The 14,138-nt window shown below is 50.2% G+C and overlaps 1 long non-coding RNA gene across 4 annotated transcripts; it reads left to right on the plus strand.

Annotated features, from left to right (window-relative positions):
* The first annotated feature begins 4,881 nt into the window (after positions 1-4,881).
* LOC308048980 lies at positions 4,882-12,716 on the plus strand. Of its 4 annotated transcripts, none has more exons than XR_013923211.1 (4): positions 4,882-5,129; positions 6,877-7,160; positions 10,138-10,421; positions 12,281-12,716. It is a non-coding gene; the product is annotated as an uncharacterized lncRNA (long non-coding RNA). The 4 variants fall into 4 exon arrangements; XR_013923214.1 differs by lacking the exons at positions 4,882-5,129; positions 6,877-7,160 and adding exons at positions 7,168-7,661; positions 9,478-9,810; XR_013923212.1 differs by lacking the exon at positions 4,882-5,129 and having other exon boundaries at positions 6,220-7,160.
* The last annotated feature ends 1,422 nt before the right edge of the window (positions 12,717-14,138 follow it).

Raw genomic sequence — 14,138 nt, forward strand, 5'->3', positions numbered from 1 at the left:
TTGCAATTACTACTCTTACTACTGCCATCATCATTATTATAATTACTATTACTATAATTATTTTATTTATTATCATTATTATATTACATTTATTGTAGCTGTTGAAGCTATTATTGTTGTTGTTGCTATTGTTCCTATTGTAACTATTGTAGCTATTGTGGCTATTTTAGCTATTGTAGCTATTGTAGCTATTGTTGCTATTGTAGCTATTGTAGCTATTGTTGCTGTTGTTGCTATTGTTGCTGTTATTGCTATTGTTGCTATTGTAGCTATTGTAGTTATAGCTGCTATTGTTGCTATTGTAGCTATTGTAGCTGTTGTTGCTATTGTTGCTGTTGTTGCTTTTTTTGCTATTGTAGCAGTTGTTCCTGTTGTTGCTATTGTAGCTATTGTAGGTATTGTGGCTATTGTAGCTATTGTTGCTGTTGTTGCTGTTGTTGCTGTTGTAGCTACTGTAGCTATTGTAGCTATTGTTGCTGGTTTTGCTATTGTTGCTGTTGTTGCTATTGTTGCTGTTGTAGCTATTGTTGCTATTGTTGCTGTTGTTGCTGTTGTTGCTGTTGTTGCTATTGTAGCTATTGTAGGTATTGTGGCTATTGTAGCTATTGTTGCTATTGTAGCTATTGTAGCTATTGTTGCTGGTTTTGCTATTGTTGCTATCATAGCTATTGTTCCTGTTGTTGCTATTGTTGCTATTGTAGCTGTTGTTGCTGTTATAGCTATTGTAGCTATTGTAGCTATTGTTGTTATTGTAGCTATTGTTGATGTTGTAGCTATTGTAGCTATTGTTCTAATTGTTGCTGTTGTAGCTATTGTTGCTATTGTTGCTATTATTGCTGTTGTTGCTATTGTAGCTGTTGTAGCTATTGTAGCTATTGTTGCTATTGTTGCTATTGTTCCTGTTGTTGCTATTGTTGCTGTTTTAGCTATTGTTGCTATTGTTGTTATTGTAGCTATTTTTGCTGTTGTTGCTATTGTAGCTATAGTGGCTATTGTAGCTATTATAGCTATTGTTGCTATTGTTGCTGTTGTTGCTATTGTTGCTGTTGTAGCTGTTGTTGCTATTGTTGCTATTGTAGCTGTTGTTGCTGTTATAGCTATTGTAGCTATTGTAGCTATTGTTGTTATTGTAGCTATTGTTGATGTTGTAGCTATTGTAGCTATTGTTGCTATTGTTGCTGTTGTAGCTATTGTTGCTATTGTAGCTATTCTTGCTGTTGTAGCTATTGTTATTATTGTTGCTATTGTAGCTATCGTTGCTGTTGATGCTATTGTTGCTATTTTAGCTATTATAGCTATTGTTCCTGTTGTTGCTATTGTTGCTATTTTAGCTGTTGTAGCTGTTTTAGCTATTGTAGATTCCTCCCGCTCTTCAGGGAGGAATCCAGGAGGAAGAGAAACCTCTTTCTGCAGACACTCATTGGGGTCAGGCTGCTCTGTTGCTGGAGCAGGACTCTTGTTCTGGTCTGAGGAGAGGGGCTGGCACTGATAGACACAGGTCATCTGTGGTGGGGATCTGCTGGAGTTGAATCTGCTTTTCCTGTCTGTCCACACCTCCTCAGGAGACACTCTGCATCGGTATCCATGGGGGAATCCTTCTATCACATCTTCAATGTGCTCATTCAAAATGTCCTCTTTATCTGCTCTCCTGAAACCTCTCTAATTAACTCTACAAGCTTTGTAGAGCTTGAAGAAAATTATGCAAGAGACATGGCTTGTGAGAGCTTGGGGCATTTTAGTGAGCTCATGCTGCATTTGATGCTGAGTCCATGAGCCTCAGGTACTGAGAACAAACAAAGCTCTCAAGGAGGCCAAGTCAGAAACAAAACTTCAAAGCTCCTTGAAGCATTAATGGGCCCCACTGAGACCTGTTACTGACAAAGGCTCCCCAGGGATTCGCTGGACGCTCTGATGACAGGTGGGCCAAGGCCCTGTGCAGGTGGCTCTGATGCTGAGAAACTCCTTGGTTTGCTTTCTGAAGCAGAAAGGAGACCCATGAGCTCCAGGCAATGGGAAGGGGGATCCTGTCCCTCACACACGGCTCAGGGCTCTCCGAGAAAAGGACAACACTGAAACAACAACTTCCAGCTTCCCCATGGGGCTGCAAGGAGGCAACGAGGCCCCAGTGCCATGAGGACAACATGTTTTCTCATTGGCCTCAGTGGCAGAGACAACTGCCAAGGCCAAGGGGACAAAGACCTGGGTTCTATTGGTGCCTCCCAGCCTCGCCAGCGCCCTTTGCCATCTCCACCACCGGCTGCTCCACACAGTCCTACACCTTCCCCTCTTTCCCTGCAGGCTATAGACGCCCATCTCGCTTCCCCACCTGCTCTCACCCCGGCATTTCTGCACCTTCACTGATGTGTCTGCACCCTCACTGGCTGTTCTTTGGAACACAACCATGGGCTGATCCAGACTACCTCTGGGCGACCTCTTGCACCACAGCACTGCCCTTCCAGTGACATTCCTTCCTCCTGATACTCAGTCTCTATCTTCCAAGTTGCTCTTCTTGCCTTTTTTTCTCCCTCTCCCGCATTTTCCCACTACCATGGAAAGCTCGACTATCTCAGAAACTGCCCTTCAAGCAGGGAGCCCAACCTGTCAGGCTTCTTGTGGTCTTTCACCTCACCACACAGAAGCAACCTCAGCGTGATCTTGTAAAACCCATGAGTGCCTTTCAGCTTCTCTGGCAGACATGACCATATACCAGCTGCTGTCCTGTCACGTACTCAGGCAGAATGGACACGACAACCCATCTCCAAGTCCTCTTCGTGGACAGGGCCTGTCCTAGTGCAGAGGTTCTTTCCCAGCCATGTCCCTGCTGCTGGTCTGTCACCTCCAGAGTCAGAACTGACCCCATGGTCCCCTTCACAGCCACAGGCTTTTTCCTGGATTAGGAGTTTCTGAGACACAAATTACCTCATAACACCATGCCCATCATTCGCCCAGTAAGGAAGGGGTCTTAGGGTTAGAGTTAGGGCTTTGCCTTAAATTTTAGGATTAGATTTAGGATTGGGTATTTAGGTTTACATTTAGGCTTAAGTTTTAGGATTTGGTTTAGGGCAACGGTTGGATTAGGGTTAGTGTTAGGGGTTCCGGAGTTGTCTTAGCGGTACAGTTAAGTTTTGAGGTTAGATGCTTCACGTGCTTCACCATATGTAGAGGCGTTCCTGGAGTCATTATGGATATGTAACACCTTACTGTATTTAAGCACACCTCTTTTGTTAAAAGGTGTGCGCGTTGGGCGGAGCGAATCCCCCGCGTACCCAGCGCTGTTTTGCTTATGCTCTAATGAACACGTGTTTAAGAAATGCAATTAAGGAATTGGATTAAATGTTGTTTATCCATAGAAGAAGCGTAAGTTATTTATTTCAGTTCCTTATTTGGCAAAAATGATGTAATTCTGTGCAGCACAACCTGTCGTCTTTATCTTTCCACCTCTTTCTGGCATTAAGAATGAAATAAATAACTTACGCTTTTTCTATGGATAAACAACGTTTAATCCATTTCCTTGTGTTCCGTAAAAACGTGCGCGGGGGATTCACTCCGCCCAACACGCATACTTTTAACAATAAGAAGCGTGCTTAAATACAGTATGGTATTACATATTCATAATGACCCCAGAAACGCCTCTACATATTCATGACCTTTCCCGCTTTTTATTAAAATGAGTCTCAGATAACCATTTACATATTCCCCTCCTTGACCTTCCCCTGTTGGCCTGCGCAGTGTCACTTGGTGAATTTGAGGAAGGGTCTTTAGGGGTCTTTGGATGAAGCTCCTTCAGCTTCGTCACAGTGGACTTTGTACCTTTGGCTCTTTAGGAGGAACTGGCTGGAACCCGAGCTGCCAAACCGACTGGAACCAGACTGGCGCCCCCTTTTTGCTGTAAATCTTGGCTGTCTTGTTGCAGCTGGTGCTGTAGAACTTCTTATCTCGGCATTTAATGAAGTCCTGCTTTTTTTAGCACAATTAGTTCCATACAGCTCTAAACTAGATATTAATAATGTGGTTTAAAATGTTAGCTTGTTAGTAGGCCCTTATTATATAGTTGCTTAACCCTTAAAATGTTAGTTCCCTCTATCAATATAACTTCCTAAACAAGTTTCATAACTTTTACATAGAACTTAACCACCTTTCCCTTTTCCAAGTTCAGAGTCCGTGCCTCATTTGGTTATACCTGTAAACATTAAACATCTCAGCACGAGTCACAACTGCATTTTTCACAATAACGACCGGATAACAGCGATCAGCACAGACACTGAGAAGTGCAGGCGGCCCACGGTCTGTCAGTTCGTTACAGCTGCTGCTGTTCTGAGATTCCAGGGAGCGGAAACTTCTCTTCAGCGACTGCAAAACGGAGCCTGTTCTCAGCAGCCGAGACTTTTCCGCTGTGACAGGACAGGACGCTCCGGTTCGGAACCCACAGGCCCTCAGCGCTGCTGCCCCAGCGGGTGCGGTGCCGAGCGGCCGCGGACACCGTGTCCGCCCGCGGGACGTGCGGCCGCTCCGTGCTGCGGGTTCCGCGGCTGCGGAGCGGGCAGCGAGGAGTTTGTTTGAGAGCCGAGGCTGATCTGCAGCTCAGAGAGTTTCCACTGCACTGAGCCGCCATGCCGGCACGGCTGCCGGGGACTTTTGTATTTTAATAATGGTTCAGAGCAACCAGATTCCGTATAAACATGTGGCGGGTCAGGCGAATGATCGGACAGCTCTGGCGGGGTCCTGCCGGCAGCGCGGCTCGCCTCGCCCGTCCCGGTGACGCCATTTCCGGCTGCAGCGCTGGGCCGAGCGGAGGCTCCTGAGCGGGTGCGGGGGGGCGAGCGGCGGGTGCGGGGGGGCGAGCGGCGGGTCCGGGGGCGAGCGGCGGGTCGGGATGGGGGCGGGAGAAGCGCCCGCGGTCGGGGCGCGCGCACAAAGGTCCGTGTGCGAACGGGCCCTTGGAGACCCCGGTCCCGGGAGCCGCCGGAGCTGAGCCCACAACTGCCGGCCTGTTGGTGCTCCGTGCAGGGGGCAGCGCAGAGGCCGCCGTGGGAAAGCCGGGTGTCCCCAGCACGTTCCTGTTGGAGCAGCACGTGGCCTGTGCAGCTTCGTGTGGGACAAGGGAGGCGACTGTGTCCGTGTTGACTCAGGTCGGTGCAGCTGCGCTTGGATTTAGAGCAGTAACCCTGGCTTGTCGAGCCTTGGGGGTTGTTTATTTCTGAGAATCATGGGTCTGTTTAGCAGGTCTTTAATTGCTGTGCACTCTTACCCTGACAAGAAGGATTCGTTTTCAGTGTTATTCATTCAGCGTAGCTCTCTCCATTGTACGGGTAAGTTTTCCCGCTCTCAAAGGTTCCCTCTCCATTTGGTGGTTGAATTTCTCAGCATCTCTACTGCCGTTTGTTTTCCTTCTCCTGCAAAGTGGGGTGGAAAAGAGAAGGCAAAAGGCCCCGCTGCTTCCAGGAAGGGACTTGGTTGCTTGTATAATGCGTGTCTAGTTCATCTCGAGGAAGACAGAGATGAATGGTGTTAGAAATCAATAAGCTGTGTCCTGTTGGAGGGACAAAGTGTGTTGGATTTGAAGCCCTCGGTCAGGACGGGAGGAGCTGCCTTCTTGGGTCAGTGATGGGTGTTGGCATGTATTATCTGAGCTGGAGCTGATGTCTGTCACCACTTGAGCTCTAGAATTACTCTGAGACCCAGGAGTCTCCCGTTCCTTGTGGAGCTTTTCCAGGCTGTGGAATCCCCTTTCTGTCACAGGTTGTAACGCAGCCCATGGAGAAGGGGGCACTGTTTGAGGTTCCTCAGTGTGTGTGTTAGGGAGGTGTCGTTCTTGGGCTCACACTGGGCGTTACGAGGAGACGCTTTGACGTGAGCTGAAGGCAGCTCTGGGTACCCAAAGCTGTTAACCGGTGTTAACAATCGCTGCTGCCGAGATTTGGGGGTGACGGCACCAGCCGGTCGTGACGAGTGTGGGTGTTGCTGAACCGCAGACACCGTCTTGTCCAGGCTGCACAGCCAGAGCGTTTGAAGGGCGGTGTCCCAGCTTCCTTTGATTGCAATGAGCACTCGTGTTGGGATTTGCTTTTTAAGGAGCGTGCTCTGCTTGAATCTTTTGCGTTGGGGTTTGTTCTGTTATTTCTGCAATGCCATGAAAGCTCAAGTGTGGGAGGTTGAGAGCTGTTGGAGCAGAGAGGAGCACGTCTTGTATTGCTGGATTTTTGTGGGTTTCTGCAGGAGGACATGGACCCCAGTATCAGTTGGACCCCAGAAGGACATTGTTTGAAAATGCGTGGCCAGGTTCCAGTGACGTGTTGGCCTGGGCGTGAATGACTGGAAGTGCCTGTTGGGAGAGCTCTGTTGGTGTGGACCCGTGGAGCCTTTATGATTGAGCTTCCAGGTGTCAGAATGCGAATGGAAACTTGAACTCGAGCCAGTCTTGCTCTCGAACCAGAATGGTTTTGACTCCTGCCCAGATTTCTGAGAGAGCCGTGACCGTTCCAGGCAGCCGAGGTTGTGGCCCAGGGTGTGTGAGTCGCCCGCTCTGCAGTTGTCCAGCGGGCCCTGCAGGTAATTTCTGAGGTGACAAAGCTCTTGGCAGGCGACAGCGTTTGAGTTCCTTTGCTTCTATCTGGGGATATATGGACCAGCTGAAAAGGTGGTGTTTGTGTTTACCCGCAGCACACAGACAGACCCCTGGAGTGTTCACGTGCCCTTGTCGATGAGTGAAGAAATTGTCTGTGAGACAGAAAAGAGAAGGGTCCGGGGACAGGTTTTAGGTGTTTTTTCCAGCTCCCTGCAAAACCTGGGGTTTTAGTGTTTTGCTCCAGATTTTCCCTGGTGATTTGAATGTGTTCTTCTTGTTCCTGAAAAACTAATTTATTTCCTTTCCTGCAGCTCTGCCTTCCAGGAGAAACAGCTACAACGCTCTCCCTGTGTGCTGCAGCCGTCCCGGCCCTTGTGCTGAGACCGAGCTCATCACTTGCGCAAGTACAGACTGTCCTGGTTAGCGCTGCCGAAGCCTCTGCGGTAACGAGCGTGGTTGGGAGATGCAGCGCACGAGCTGCTGTTGTGCTTGCAGGGAAAACTGGCTGCTCTCGGTGTGGGGAAAGCAGGAGGATTTGTTCTGTTCCCGCCTGAGCTGTGGTGGATGAGGAGGTTCCGAATGCCGCGCAGGACGGGTGAGTGTGTGTGTAGATGGAGATGTTTTAAATGAGCCAGTGTCACACACTGCCTGTAAGAGTGTCTGTGCGATCCCTGTGTCAGCCGAGGCTCTGGGCACAGCCGGGCTCTTGGTGCTGAGGCTCCTTGGGAGAATGCGACCTGGCCCAGGGCTGTGGTTCGACTTGGAGCTTTACTGTTGTGGGAAGACTTTAGCAAGCAGCGTAGCTTATTGCTCCCCAGAGTTTTCCAGCAGTGAGCACGGCCTTCCGCTGAGTGAAATTTCCATTTCTGGAGAGTTTTCAGCCAGTTGGTGCTGCCGAGTATCCGAGTGACCCCCAGTCCCGGGAACCGCCGGAGCTGAGCCCACAACTGCCGGCCTGTTGGTGCTCTGTGCAGGGGGCAGCGCAGAGGCCGCCATGGGAAAGCCGGGTGTCCCCAGCACGTTCCTGTTGGAGCAGCACGTGGCCTGTGCAGCTTCGTGTGGGACAAGGGAGGCGACTGTGTCCGTGTTGACTCAGGTCGGTGCAGCTGCGCTTGGATTTAGAGCAGTAACCCTGGCTTGTCGAGCCTTGGGGGTTGTTTATTTCGGAGAATCATGGGTCTGTTTAGCAAGTCTTTAATTCCTGTGCACTTTTACCCTGCAGGAAGCATTCATTTTTGATGTTGAGTCTTGGTCCAAGTGTCTCAGGTAGTTGTTATTTTGTTTGGGCTGTATGCAAAAGGTCAGAAGGTTTTCCTCCTCATCCAGAGACTGACGTGGTGTAGGCCAAGGCAGAGCACGGGGGCTCCAGGCACACACTGGTCTTGGAAGCTTTTCAAGGCTGTTTTCACAGGTCATTTCATTTGAGTCTCTCTGCTCTGCAGAAAGCGAGTCAAAGGAATTCCTGTGCCCCTGGTTAACTCAAACTAGATGTTTAGCTGAACAGGGCAGATACCACTTCAGTTGGAGCCAATTCTGCTCTGCTTGTGAAAGCAAGCTCAAAGAACCCCAGAATGTCTGTGATCCAGATTCTAGCACTGCCTGTTGCATTTGCATTTCCATGTAAAGCACTGGGCAGCTGGGAATTGTGGTTGTTGCTGGATTAAGCTCCAAGAAATAGTCAGAGGTGGTGGATGCTGTTCTGTATTCTGTCCCCCTTGAGCACCAGCAGCACAGGTGAATCGTTTTCAGGTAACAGCCGTGGCAGCAGTGGGGCAGAGTTTTCATGCTTTGACTACGTGGCTGGTTTGTGCCCGGCAAAGCGCATCCGCCTTTAGAATCTGGTTTGTGCAGGTGAGACGCCTGGAAAGTGAGTCAGTTTTCTCCACGCAGTTAGAAGCCTTTCTTTTTCCTAGCTGGCACAGTCATTGTTCGGATTCAGTTTGAGAACAAGAGGAACACCCGGGCAGAGTTAAAGTTTTTAGTTGTTGGTGTCTGAGAGCCAAGGTCTGAGCTCTGCCCGCGGGTGTGAGGAGCTGGGAAGGGGGGTGGATGGGGCAGAGCTTGACTGACGCCCAGACTGGTCAGTGAGAATATTCCATTAGCGTCATGCTGTGTCTTTAAGGAGCGTCGGGATCTTCGGGCTGGGGTTTTTTTCCAATGCTGGGACAGAGACTTTTTCAGGTATCTCTAGTTCATCTGGAGAATGACAGAGAAATAAGCTGCATCCTGTTGGAGGGACAAAGTGTGTTGGATTTGAAGCCCTCGGTCAGGACGGGAGGAGCTGCCTTCTTGGGTCAGTGATGGGTGTTGGCATGTATTATCTGAGCTGGAGCTGATGTCTGTCACCACTTGAGCTCTAGAATTACTCTGAGACCCAGGAGTCTCCCGTTCCTTGTGGAGCTTTTCCAGGCTGTGGAATCCCCTTTCTGTCACAGGTTGTAACGCAGCCCATGGAGAAGGGGCCACTGTTTGAGGTTCCTCAGTGTGTGCGTTAGGGAGGCGTCGTTCTTGGGCTCACACTGGGCGTTACGAGGAGACGCTTTCACGTGAGCTGAAGGCAGCTCTGGGTACCCAAAGCTGTTAACCGGTGTTAACAATCGCTGCTGCCGAGATTTGGGGGTGACGGCACCAGCCGGTCGTGACGAGTGTGGGTGTTGCTGAACCGCAGACACCGTCTCGTCCAGGCTGCACAGCCAGAGCGTTTGAAGGGCGGTGTCCCAGCTTCCTTTGATTGCAATGAGCACTCGTGTTGGGATTTGCTTTTTAAGGAGCGTGCTCTGCTTGAATCTTTTGCGTTGGGGTTTGTTCTGTTATTTCTGCAATGCCATGAAAGCTCAAGTGTGGGAGTTTGAGAGCTGTTGGAGCAGAGAGGAGCACGTCTTGTATTGCTGGATTTTTGTGAGTTTCTGCAGGAGGACATGGACCCCAGTATCAGTTGGACCCCAGAAGGACATTGTTTGAAAATGCGTGGCCAGGTTCCAGTGACGTGTTGGCCTGGGCGTGAATGACTGGAAGTGCCTGTTGGGAGAGCTCCGTTGGTGTGGACCCGTGGAGCCTTTATGATTGAGCTTCCAGGTGTCAGAATGTGAAAGGAAACTTGAGCTCGAGCCGGTCTTGCTCTCGAACCAGAATGGTTTTGACTCCTGCCCAGATTTCTGAGAGAGCCGTGACCGTTCCAGGCAGCCGAGGTTGTGGCCCAGGGTGTGTGAGTCGCCCGCTCTGCAGTTGTCCAGCGGGCCCTGCAGGTAATTTCTGAGGTGACAAAGCTCTTGGCAGGCGACAGCGTTTGAGTTCCTTTGCTTCTGTCTGGGGATATATGGACCAGCTGAAAAGGTGGTGTTTGTGTTTACCCGCAGCACACAGACAGACCCCTGGAGTGTTCACGTGCCCTTGTCGATGAGTGAGGATATTGTCTGCGAGACAGAAAAGGGAGGGGTCCGGGGACAGGTTTTAGGTGTTTTTTCCAGCTCCCTGCAAAACCTGGGGTTTTAGTGTTTTCCTCCAGATTTTCCCTGGTGATTTGAATGTGTTCTTCTTGTTCCTGAAAAACTAATTTATTTCCTTTCCTGCAGCCCCGCCTTCCAGGAGAAACAGCTACAACGCTCTCCCTGTGTGCTGCAGCCGTCCCGGCCCTTGTGCTGAGACCGAGCTCATCACTTGCGCAAGTACAGACTGTCCTGGTTAGCGCTGCCGAAGCCTCTGCGGTAACGAGCGTGGTTGGGAGATGCAGCGCACGAGCTGCTGTTGTGCTTGCAGGGAAAACTGGCTGCTCTCGGTGTGGGGAAAGCAGGAGGATTTGTTCTGTTCCCGCCTGAGCTGTGGTGGATGAGGAGGTTCTGAATGCCGCGCAGGACGGGTGAGTATGTGTGTAGATGGAGATGTTTTAAATGAGCCAGTGTCACACGCTGCCTGTAAAAATGTCTGTGCGATCCCTTTCTACAGGCAGGCGCAAGTCACTGGAGTGTATTTACATTTAACTCATCACCTCGCCAAATCTTTCGCTATATCCCCATACGTTCCAGCCCCTCGCTCAGGTGACTTGCTTCTGCTGGGGCCAGCGAAGCCAGAGTTGTTCATTTGTGCTTGTGAGGTGTAGCACAGAGCAATTTACAGGGGCACACAATAAACATACAGAAAAAGGAAAAAACATATTTCTGCAATAATCAGGTGTCCCATTCATCTTGCCAAGGAATTACACAAGTTATTCAGCCAGGCATGAAAATGCTCCAATGCCCTAAAAGTCCTAAAAAGGCATGTAATTGTTTTTTTGGAGCTGGTGCAGAAAACTGCTGCACTGTGTGCTGTACTTAATCTGGTGTTTCTCTAAGCTGCCTATGCAGAACTATTTCTAAAAGTAGTACAGTGGCACAAGGGCCCTGCGTTTTCGTCAGAGTAATTGCCCAGCCTTGATCCTGCAAAGGCACCTTCAAAAATTCAGCAGCTGCTTCAGCTTCTTGTTGTGACGCTGCCACAATCAACAGATCATCAATCTCATGGCAGTCAGTAACATTACCCGACCATAGTGCTATATCAGCTACTATCATCTGATGGCAAACGGAGGGACCGTGTTTGTATCTCTGAGACAGTACTCGGCAAGTATATTGCTTTTGTTGCCAGGTAAAGGCAAACTGGTCTTGCACTGAGGTGGCAGGGGGTGGAGGGTGGGTGCAGTGTGGGCGGGGGGGCTGGGGCTGGTTGGCTTTTTTCCATAAGCATTAACTTTTACAAGCGGCAAAAAATTTGTGATGGTATGATCCCGCTTATTTCTGATCGTGGGATACCAGCTTGTACTAAGTCATTCCGCACTGGTGTTCTCATCACCTGTGCTGTAACTCTGCTCAGTGTTGCCGGATTTCCATTATCCACCACCCAAACAGAGGGTCCTGAAATTACAGCCCCAGTTCCCCTCAAGGCATTTGCCAGAGTGCTGCATTACCTGTAGCACTTGTCACTGCTACCCTGTCCGAATCGGATCCCGTAATCAATGCATACACCACCCCCATCTGCCGCACTAAATCAATACTTTCCTCCATTGTGCACCAATTTCCACGGGACAACACAGATTCAACAGGTTCAGCATATGCTGTTGAAACGGCTGCACACAAACATTGATATAGCGTAGGTGCAATAATATCTTGCCTGTCCGGACCTCTGACAGTTTGCAGCTGAGCATATTGTTGTTGTATCTGATCACCATAGGCTATAGGGCTTAAGAAATCTTGTTCATCTGCCAATAAATGGATAGACACAGCTCCACTATCCCAAGCTGGCAAAATCTGTGCCGGAATTCCTTCCCCGCTTGTCTGCTGAGAGATCTCTGAAAATGCCGTTAACTCCTTCGGAGAGTGAGTTTGTGTGATCTGCCCCCCTCATCTGCTTGTTCCTGCTGCAGCATCATTTGTATGGGGGTTGTGCTCCCACCACCTCCCTGCCGTTGAAGTCAGGATCAAGTTCAAACTCAATATTGGAGTCTGAGGATCCACTCCAAATATTTCCATCCCGTTCCTTGGGATTCCAAGAGTGTTTTGTGGTAAGAGTACAAACCTGAGAACACAAGAACTCACTTTTGGCATATTTTTCCTTTTGTTCCTTAGCAATACATGCTAGCAGCCGGTCTACATTATCTTGCAGCTCCTAGCACCGCTCCGCTTGAACAGTAATTACTTCTTGTGTGATGGCCTTTGCATCCTGTAAAATCTCAACCTCCTTTTCCAGTTCTCTTCTTTTACTCTGCAATGCAACAACGTCACCATCAAGAGCTCTGAGACCGGTAACAAATAACCATCCCAACCTCCCTTGGATTGCCTGAATTTTCTGGATTTCTGCAGGAGAAAATCGACCCCAGCATCAGTTGGACCCCAGAAGGACATTGTTTGAAAATGTGTGGCCAGGTTCCAGTGACGTGTTGGCTTGGGCGTGAATGACGGGAAGTGCTGTTGGGAGAGCAGAGCTGCCCGGTGTTAACAAACGCTGCTGCTGGGATGTGGGGGTAGAAGTGCCAGAAATGTGATTTCTCAGGGAAAACAGAGAAATTTGTCAAGGCCTGATTGTAATATGGCACATTGTAATTAAGCGCAGTGGTAATTTTGCATCGATTTTACACAGGATTACTGGCTGTAACAGACTGGTTGCATCAAATAAATGTTGACTTGCTGCACTGGTGGCCTTGGGAACAGCCGATGGCTTCTGGAGGTGGTGACATCTCCTGTGAGCCCAGGAGTGCTGAGCCCATCGTACAGGGAACAACCTCCCCTCCCTGAGCAGGGCAGAGGACCCAGGGGTCCGGGCTGCCCGTCCACGCTCCTCTCCTGCCCCAACACCAAAATATGTTCCTTGGGGGATGGTTCTCACCAGAGCCCCACGAAGAATCTGTTTCCAAGTCAGTCATGAATATAGTGAAAAGTACTGGCCCCAGCACTGCCCCCTGAGGCACTGCACTGGATACAGGCCTCCACTGGACTCTGCCCCATTGACCACGACTCTCTGGCTTCTTCCCTTCAGCCAGTTCACAGTCACCTCACTCCCCGCTCATCCAGACCACACTCCCTCAGTTCAGCTGTGAGGATGCTGTGGGAGACTGTGTCAAATGCCTCACTCAAGTCAAGGTAGATCACGTCCACCGCTCTGCCATCATCCATCCGTCTTGTTATGTCCTCATAAAAGTCAATGAGCTTGGTTAAGCACGACTTCCCTTTGGTGAAGCCATGTTGACTGCCCCTAATGACCCCTAATCTCCTTGATATGCCTTGAGATGGCACCAAAGATAAGTTGTTCCATCGTCTTCCCAGGGATGGAGGTGAGGCTGACCAGTCTGTAGATACCCAGGTCCTCCTTCTTGCCCTTTTTAAAGGCTGGAGTGACATTTGCTTTCCTCCAGTCCTCGGGCACCTCTCCCGTTTCCTATGACTTATCAAAGATGATGGACAGTGGCCTAACAGTGACCTCAGCCAGCTCCCTCAGCACCTGCAGGTGCATCCCACCCAGACCCATGGATTTATGGATGTCCAGATTGTTTAACTGGTCCATAACCCAGTCCTCATGAACCAGCCTCCTCCAGCCTCATGGGGGAACACTCCACCTTCCCCTAATCTGCTCGTATCTGGGGGCACATGGCAGGTGGGAAGGAGGTGTCCTTTACAGTGACACCCCGGGTGTCTGGGCTCCCTCAGCCACTCCGCTCATGGCCGTGGTGTGGCCAGAGAGGACCCAGGCGTCCGAGTGCTGGCACAGCAGTGGGAACATGGACACAGACACACCCATCCACACGCAAGCGTAGCTTTGCTGAAGGGATGCCCCTACATCTTGCAGAACCCTGCCCAGCCCTCAGGGTGATCCTCGGGGTCTGTATGGCCCCAGAGCCCCTGCCTGGCCTGCATGGTGACCCTCTGGGTCCGTAGAGCCCCACTGGGTGCAACAAAAGTCATGGGGGCAGCTCTGTCCAGTGTGGCCTGGGACACAGGTCATGGACAGTCCCCTCTGTTTTCTTGTCCTGGATCCACGTTCTGCCCACCCAGACAGCTCAGGGATGCCCCGGGGTCCAGGACCCTTGGTGGGGCTGGAGATGCCCTGATGC

This window comes from Nesoenas mayeri (assembly GCF_963082525.1).
Source record: "Nesoenas mayeri genome assembly, chromosome: 23".
Classification (NCBI taxonomy): Eukaryota; Metazoa; Chordata; class Aves; order Columbiformes; family Columbidae; genus Nesoenas; species Nesoenas mayeri.